Genomic DNA, 9,123 nt, shown 5'->3' with positions numbered 1-9,123 from the left:
TGTGTGTGATTTTCTTTGTTGCTTGCCGGCTGTTGGGGTACTGGGAGGGACAGAAACCCCAACAAGCCAGCCCTCATGTTACACCCCTTCCCCTTTCGGCATGAAATATATAAGCATGTGAAAAATAAACCTGGGTGAATTCAGAATTCACTGAATTTTCCTCCTGGTGCCATTCTGTGTTTCTGTCTTTTATTTCTCTCACATCTCTGCTCCTTTTGCTAAACAATTCTAATCCTCAGGCTCCTACACTGGATGTGCAAACTCGGTTAAAGATGGAGCATGACAGATGTCACCTGAACATGTGGCCTACTACAGCTGCCCATACAACTTTCCTCATCTCCAGGCATTTGGACATGTGTCAGTTATTGGTTTGCTGAGAATGTCTTCAACCCTGCACAGGAAGGTCCTCATATGTGTTCCAAATTGTCAGAATAATTTCCCTAAAATCATTCCTGGTATATATAAAGAAGAATTAAACACTCCTGCCTCTCATTTTTCATTTCAGTCACATAAAATTAAGGCTTAAATAGTAATTACACCTTTGCTTTGATTTGATGGGCTGAAAGGTAGGTTAAAAAAGGGTTGATAGCCCTGTGCTGTGCTACAATGTAATTGTCTGCTTCAGGAAGTTACACGGAAGCCTGGAATGGCATTTATCATGTTTTATTTCTTTCAAAACTTCATTTGATTCACTCAATTATACCAAACTCTGCACATAAGTCCATCAAGAAAGTTTATAAACAGCATCTAATGCATAATCCAAATCTCATCTTTGCTTTTAACTGCTTGGGTGGTTAAAAATAGGAGTGATTTGTTTCTCTGTACACTAGAAAATTATCTTTCAAAAGGAATGTTGTCCTAATTGAAATGGAAAAAAATTAGGTGTCTGTAATGTTTGCAATCAGACGTTTTTCTTGGGACTAAATGAATTTCACTCAGAATGTATTACCATATTAAAAAGGAACTCTTATATTAACCCTACATTGGCCTCTCCAAATCCTACAGAGTCAGGAAGTTGACATATGTAACTAAAGTCACTGGACAATGGCCTAGTGATGTTAAAATAAGGTAGATAAGTGATGACTGTGTTTGCGTCTATGGAAAAGCAAAGAAGGCTGGAGACAACTGCAGAGGAGATATGAAGGGAGAAAGCCTCACTACACATTATACAAACTCTCACTTTTATTTCTTAAGGCAGGGTTTGGCTATGCTGCTCCAGCGAGTCCACAATTCACAGCAATCATTGCTCATCCCCCTCTAGATGGCCCAGACTGCAGGCTCAGGTTTCAACACCCAGTTTAACCAGTCTTATTTATGAGTAAATAAACATGTTTTATGTAATACTAATACAATTAACTCTGATGCTAATATGTAAGAGATAAAGAGTGTATGATTTACAAAAATTTAGACAGTTTATCAGATTATTCTAATTCTGATAAAAGTATAGTGTTAAGTAAAAAAATGTAGGATAAAAAATTAATATGCCTTTAACAACTGTGGTCAGGATATAAAATAAATAAGTGAATTTAATAAAAAAGGAATTATTAGGGCTTGGAGGTATGACTCAGTGGTTAAGAGCACATAGTGATCTACTGGAAGGTCGTATTCATTTCCCATCATTTACATGATAGGTTACAAGTTTCTGTAACTACAACTCTAAGGAGCCTGATGCCTTTTCTTGCCCTCAATGGGTATCAGGGCTGCAAGCAATGCACATAAATATTCAGGGGAAACACTATTACACATAAAATAAGATGAATGCAAATACAGAGATTTATTTTTTTAATTATGTGTCTGCCTATTTCTGTGTTTGTGTGTTGTTTATGTAGGCTACCTCTGAGATGTCAGAACACGGAATTTTTTTTCCAATGACTTCTTATATGGAGAAATACTCAGGAAAAGTCTGCAGGTTACAGAATGTCCAAGTATTTATCTTTGATTCATGCTCTTCTCTTTCTTTGGATTGAACAGACTTCCTTGCTAACATTTCTGTAGAGATTTACCTAGGTGCTTTTCCTATGTGATAAACAAGAGTCTTGAAAGCACTACTCTTGATATTTTTGATACAAGAAGTTGGAAAGATATTGTTATGAGGCAAAACTTTGCAAAGTTGAGCTATTTTTATTGAGATCTCAATAACCTGACAACTGATAAAACTGGAGAGATTGATATGTTATTCAGCTTCCTATCACTATGATAGACACCTGCAAAAATCCATTACAAAGAGGAAGAGTTTATGCTATTCCACAGTTTGGGAGCTTTGGATCCAGGGCTGAGTTGCCACCAACATTCAGACTAGTGGTGAGGTGATCATCATAATACAGGCATTTGAGGGACCAAAGACTTTCACTTTATCCACCATAAAGCCAAGGAGAATGAAAGTCAAATAGGTTTCACAGTGCATGTCAAGAACGCATTGTCAGTCATCTAAAGAACTCCCCAAAGTCCCTAACTTTAAAAGTTCTAACACTTTCCAAAGGTGTTACCTTGGGGACCAACACAGAAGCCTTTAAGGGTCACTCAGGTTTAAATTACAGTAAATGCAAGGATTTAGTCTGTAAGCAGCATGGGGAACAATACCAACAGTCAATTTGCCATTCAAAGGCTTCAATGGAAAGTTTTATGGGAACAGAGTGTGCCTTTCAGTGTGGATTTACATTTCTGTGTATGCTGCATTCAAAACATGGATCAAATTATCAGCAGCATCAGCAGTACACTTTTGTGCAATTAAGCAATTTCTTGCTATTTTGGTACATGGTAAAGTAAAATGTTGCCATGAATACCTTTTCTAAGCCTATACTTTTTTAAATTTTAATTTTAGTAGGCACATCTTTTTTTTTCTTTAGAGATAGGGTTTTTCTGTAGCTCTGGAGCCTATTCTGGAACTCGCTCTGTAGACCAGGCTCTCCTCAGTCTCACAGAGATCCTCCTGCCTCTGCCTCCTGAGTGCTGGGATTAACGATACATGCCACCAGCACCCAGCACACCTTTCTTTTTAACACAAGGGTTAATGAAGCAAATAGGAATTTAAATAGTATTTCAGTATAATTTATCTGCTTGAAGCATCAGAGTGTGATGTCCTAACAGAAATGGATTGTTTGTTGGTGTCCTTAGGAGAAGGTGAAGCCATACTAGATAATTGGGAAACATATACTCAATGATCTGTGTCTTTATTAGAACAGAAGTTAGAACGAGAGAAAGTTCAAGTGGACATAGAGGCAGGGATTGTTATGAATGAAGAACAAATCAGAGTCAGCCATGATTTGCCAAGAGTTAGCAAAGCTTCTGCCATGGAGCCCAGAATGGGAATGCACCTACCTATTGCCTTTTCAGGATTGTATCTTCTGATCCTACGAGTGAAAATATTTCTCTCTTTTAAGCCACATTCACTGTTGCTTCGGCATCTTAAAACCTAATGTTGAAACGGGATCATATAATCGTGATAATAAAAATAATCAGTTCTATGAAAGAAGAGATTCTCTGGACTCCAAGCCCAGGTGAATCTGCAGGGCTGGAAACATCTCCAAGAAGCTCTCAGCAATCCTCAGAAAGCTTCTGCCCAGGAAAGAGTGGGCACAGTGCCCTAGAGACTTCATTCTCAGCTTTCAGCACACTGGGTTTGAATTTTCCAAAACGTCCACAAAATGCTTTGAACGAAAACTGTTTGCCCATGTTTTCCTTACCAGGGCAGAAGTCTGTGTTTCCCCACGCTGATCTCTGTTCCCTAAGATTTTAGTAAGTGAACAACAGTGAAGGAGAGGTTATGGCTTCATAGACATCTGGCAGGATCAGTGCCTGTGTTAACCCTCGTTTCAAGAATTTTTTTTTGTCTGCAGTCGATAAAGATAAGCAGAGTTCCCCAACTGGTGATGTTGCAGAGATTCAGCAAACATACAGTTCTCAGCCCTAAGTAGAATATGGATCACATCCTTCCTCTCAAGACTTGGAGATCACAGTGGGTGTGGGCGAAGAAAGAGTTCATTAACCAGGGTTCTCTAGAGAATCAGAACTGACTGACTGTGTATACACACACACACACATAATACATGTATATGGAGGACGGGGTATAGTTGAGTGTTTTTTCTCTGTCTCACTGATCCCCCTGGGTCGGTTTCTTCCCCATTTGCAGGTCCCCACAGCCCCGTATGAAATAACACTCTGAGGCTTAAATCAATAACAATGGTTTTGCCAATGGTTCAGGCATATTACTGACTAGCTCTCACAGTAAAATTGCCTAAGTTTTCTTAATCTGTTTATTGCTCTGGGACTGTGGCTTATGGGTGACGCGCCAGCATGTTGTTCCTACGGCGGCAACATGACATTTCTCTGATTCTGCCTCCCTTCTTTCTGTCTCAGATTTCCTGCCTAGCAGTAGTTTTTTGGTCATTGACGGAAACAGCTTTATTTATCAACCAATAAAAGCAATGCAGATTTGCAACTGACAGAAGGATGTCCCACATCAGGGTATTAGAGTAACTTACATGCTTTGGTCCATCTAGTAAAACAATGACTGTCTCCCAAAGTAAAGTCGAAGGATGCGATAGTATGCAGTAGTGGTGCAGACCACAAGACTAGATGTCTCAGTTTGTCTTCAGTATATACCAGAATATATGCCAGAATCCTGAAGAAGTAGGTTCAATGCCAGTGAAGGAGTGAGCTTGCCAGTGAAAGCAAGAGCAAGCTGGCGCAGAGAAACAAAGTTTTCTTCATCCATGTCCTTTATATAGGCTAGCAGAAGGTGTGAGTCAGAATAAAGGTAGATCTTCCCACCTCTGGAGATCCAGATTAAGAGTGGCTCTCTCACTTCAAATGATTTAATTAAGGAAAAAAACCCAAGCAGGTATGACCAACTACTTATGCTGTGGATAATTCTAGACTTAGATAAGTTGACCACCAAGAGTAGCCATCACTGAGTATTAAAGTCCGAGGCATAAAACAGCTACCAGGAAAGAGTGATTCCCAGACACAGCAGTTGTGACCATAAGTTCAAGACCCATGTGAGCTCACACCAGACAAAATCCCTACACGGAAATGAAAAATGGGCAAGAGGTTCCATTCTTAGCAAGGAGCTATAGGCAGCTGTTATCTGTTGGGAGCTGCAGTCAGCTCTCTTTAAGGACATGGCCCCTAGGTTGGCCATACCCCAGTGGAGGGCCAGGTACCAAAATATGGACTGCATAACTTAGAAAAGGAGGGTTTTATAAATTATATATTTTTATGGGTAAGAAAGGTTGACTGGATCTAAGTGAGTTAGTGGAGGGATGAAAATGACCAAAATACAAGCATGAAATTCTTAAAGAATTGTGAAATAATAAAATATCATGTTCCAGTACTCTAAAACCTTGGAATACTTTCATGGTAGGTTCTGTTGCAGCTCCTTCTTCCTAGCATGAATGTGAAAAAATCCTACAAAAAAAGCTGGCTTTTCTTTGGTTAACCTAGATTATACATGCTCAGAGAAATAGACAGTAGACGCTGGGTAAACGCTGAGAGAAAGCAAGCCAGCCTTCATGGAGGAAGTCCAAGTTTCCATCCTTGCTTGATCATACAGCCCGATTCTACGATGTGTTTCAGTTTTCTCCTCCCTAGATGAGAGACAGAGCCTCCCCTGCCAGTGCCACAGATTTTCAGAGGCTCAGCAATCCTAGCCATGCAATCTTAAGGCACAAAGATGTCTCCATCCACATACAACATCATATATCAGATTTGTTAAAAAAAAACAAACAGCATGAGCAAAGGCTGACCTATGAAGAAACACATTTAGCAAACCAAATAAAACTCCATATGGGTAGGACATTGAATTTATATTTTGATCAACTTAGTTGTTCTAATTTTAAAGGGCATGTTAGAAAGTCAAGGGGGTTTCTGTTTACAAACTACATGAACTGAAAGAAAGTCACATTTATTTTTGTACAAACGTGATGACATTTATAAGCATCTTGCTTATCGTATTTATAGATATGTGCTTTCTTTGTGTTGTTTAATGCTTTGTTTAGTCTTATGTCTCCAAAATCATAGAAAAATGAAGGCATTTTCACTCTGCCTTTATATTCATCCTGTCATATCTCTCTTGGTACTTTGTGTATCATTTGGTGTGTGTAGCAACACGACTGGCTTAAATAAGAATGATAGCTGCAAGGACTTATTAATGATAGGGTGCAGGCAAATCGATATGTAAATAGCCCATCCTTCAATTTAAATGCAAAACAGAAATTATACACCTACGAGTTTACATATGCATACATTTTATACATCTCATAAACCCATAAAATACTTCCGATATGGCCTTCTCCTGTAATCAGATTGATGAGTGCCTTAATTGTCATCATAGAACCTTCATCCAGCAACAGATGGAAGCAGATGCAGAGATTCACAGTGGAGCCCTGGGTTGAGCTCCCAAAGTCCCGTCGAAGAGAGAGAGAGAGGAGCAACAGTATGAGCAAAGGGGTCAAGACCACGATGGGGCTACCCACTGAAACAGCTTACCTGAGCTAATGGGAGGTCATTGATTCTGGAGTGACAGCAGGACTAAACTAGGCCCTCGGAATGTGGGTGACAGTTGTATGACTGGGGCATTCCGTGAGGCAACTGGCAGTGGGACCAGAATTTGTCCCTACTGATTGAACAGGCTTCTGGAGCCCATTCTCTTTGAAGGTATACCTTGCTCAACCTTTGTACAGTGGAGAGGGCCTTGGTCCTACCTCAAAGCAATGTTCTAGATTTTATTGACTCCACATGGGAAGCCTTACCCTGTTTGAGGAGTGGATGAGGAAGACAGTAGGGGGATGGTGGAGGGAGTAGGAAGAGATGAGGGATTGAGAACTGGAATTGGTATGTAAAATAAGGAAAGATTTTTTTAAAAAAATAAACTAATTAAAATAAACAGTTCCAACAGCATATCCATATACACAGGAGATGTATGGAAGGAGGGATAGAGAGAAACACAGAGAGTTGCTTTAACAAACCTCATCGTTATTGTACAAAAACATATTTTTCATCACATTCTCAACTGAAGTTTAAATTAAAAAGTCTACCTTTTTCAGAAAGGAGTTGATTCGTAACAAGTACACTATAATAGAAGCAAAATTGTTATTCCTAATGATTTACGTAGCAGCCAACTGAATTTCAAACAGGTTAAACACAAACACACACGTACACACACAACTGAAGCATAGAACACTTTGTCTAATTTGTTGATAAACACTGTTTTCTATAAATAATGCAGTTCACACACACACACACACAGAGAGAGAGAGAGAGAGAGAGAGAGAGAGAGAAGAAATGCTGTGGCTGTATATTATCTGAATGCACCTATGCATCTCTTCAGGGTCTGTATGTTAGCAACAAAACAGGGTCCTTAGCATGGCAATGTTAGGAAACAGTGGGTCTATGATGTTAGAGTCTTTTAGAAAGGATGGGGTTATTCTTCTGAAGTCTCAGTGGGGCATATATTGCTGACAATGTATTGCTGTAAAAGGAGAGTAAAACAAGCCTCTCTCTCTCTCTCTCTCTCTCTCTCTCTCTCTCTCCTCTCTCTCTCTCTCTCTCTCTTTTTCTCTCTCTCTCTCTCTCTCTCTCTCTCTCTCACTTTCTCTCTCTCTCTCTCTCTCCTCTATGGCTTCATGGATTGCCCTGCAATGCTTTCTCTCTCAGTCACTCTAGCCCTGTTGCCATTTATACCCATGTGATACAGCCAGTGAGACCCTTTACCCAAACCAGTACCATAACCTTCTCACATTCAGCCTCCAAGCGTGTGAACTCAATAAAACTCCTCTCTTTATAAAGGACTCAGCTTCTGGTATTTATTTATAGTAACATAAAAAACAATCAAACACACACACATAGCACATGGATATTGAAATGTCTAAACAATGCTCGTGAAGCGATCTTACATTCACACGGCACAATCAATTGTCTACGTGTTTTGCATTTTCCAGTTAATTATTTAATACTGTGGGTTTAGTTTGTTCATTTTAGAGTGACTTTTTAGCTCAAAAATGCACTGACTATTTATTGCAGCTCCGTGCAGATTAAGCAGACTTTTTAAAAACCATCCAGCAGTATCTAGTCTCTCGCGTTGTTTTTCACAATATATGCAAAGAATGACTTATTACTTGTCACTTATAAAAACACACATTTCCTCTAATGTTGGAAATTTCATAAAACTGTCTCTTAAAAAATACTGCATGTCCATATGCAGGCAATGTGTAAAATAGACTTTGGATGTTTTGCCATGGTTCACAGTATATGTTTTGGTGGTCTATGCCAACATTCCATTCTCTTTACCAAAGCCCTCAGAATTGTTAATGCAGAATATTTTGAAGGCAAAGTTTCATCCAGAGCTGTTTTTCCCTCGGATATTTTTAAAGGAGGAAAGGTCAGAACCTTTTGGTCAGTTGACCCACTGCATCTGATACGTTCACCGGGGAACTTAAACTGCGTCACTTCGCCGTTTCCACTCATTTTCCATTGAGAATAGCGATAGGTTTATTTCTGAACTTACAATCTAAATCAAGGGCAGAAAGAAGATAGTTGAAGACTAGGAGTTGATGCAGTATTTGTCGAATAAGAACCAACTCTTGGTCACCTGGAAATTTCATTAGAAGGACTCTCAAGGAAAGGGGAAAGCAACACTTTATTCCCAGTAACTGTAAGCAGAAGCGTGAGGCTGATAACCTAGAACGAACACTTAAAGCAGCTTAGCCTCTCTTTAAGGACACGATGAGCGCCATCTCTCCAGACTTGAACCCGCGCCATGCAGACGTGATGGACAGAAGTCTGAAAACAGATTTCCACCGCTCGCTGCCATTCCAAATGAGATGCTATGTTTCCAAAGAGTCTTCCATGGAAAGAAAATCAAGTTACCGAAAAGGAGAATTTCCATTCATTTATGAAAGGACAATGCATTCTTTCCAAGAGGGTTTCTGAAACGCGCTCCTCACCCATATCCATGAACAACAAAAAGAACAATAAAAGAGATTTTAAAACTATTTTTTGAAAGAAAAATTTCAGGGATAATAACAAAATATTTTGAACATTATTGAAAACTGGGATATCAGTTTATATTTCTGGTCTATCAGAATCAATCCAGCTCTTTAATAGATACCTTTAAAGCTCCATGCT

This window comes from Myodes glareolus, chromosome 9, assembly GCF_982192425.1.
Source record: "Myodes glareolus chromosome 9, mMyoGla1.1, whole genome shotgun sequence".
NCBI classification, from domain to species: domain Eukaryota; kingdom Metazoa; phylum Chordata; class Mammalia; order Rodentia; family Cricetidae; genus Myodes; species Myodes glareolus.
Note: the sequence above shows the minus strand (reverse complement) of the source record.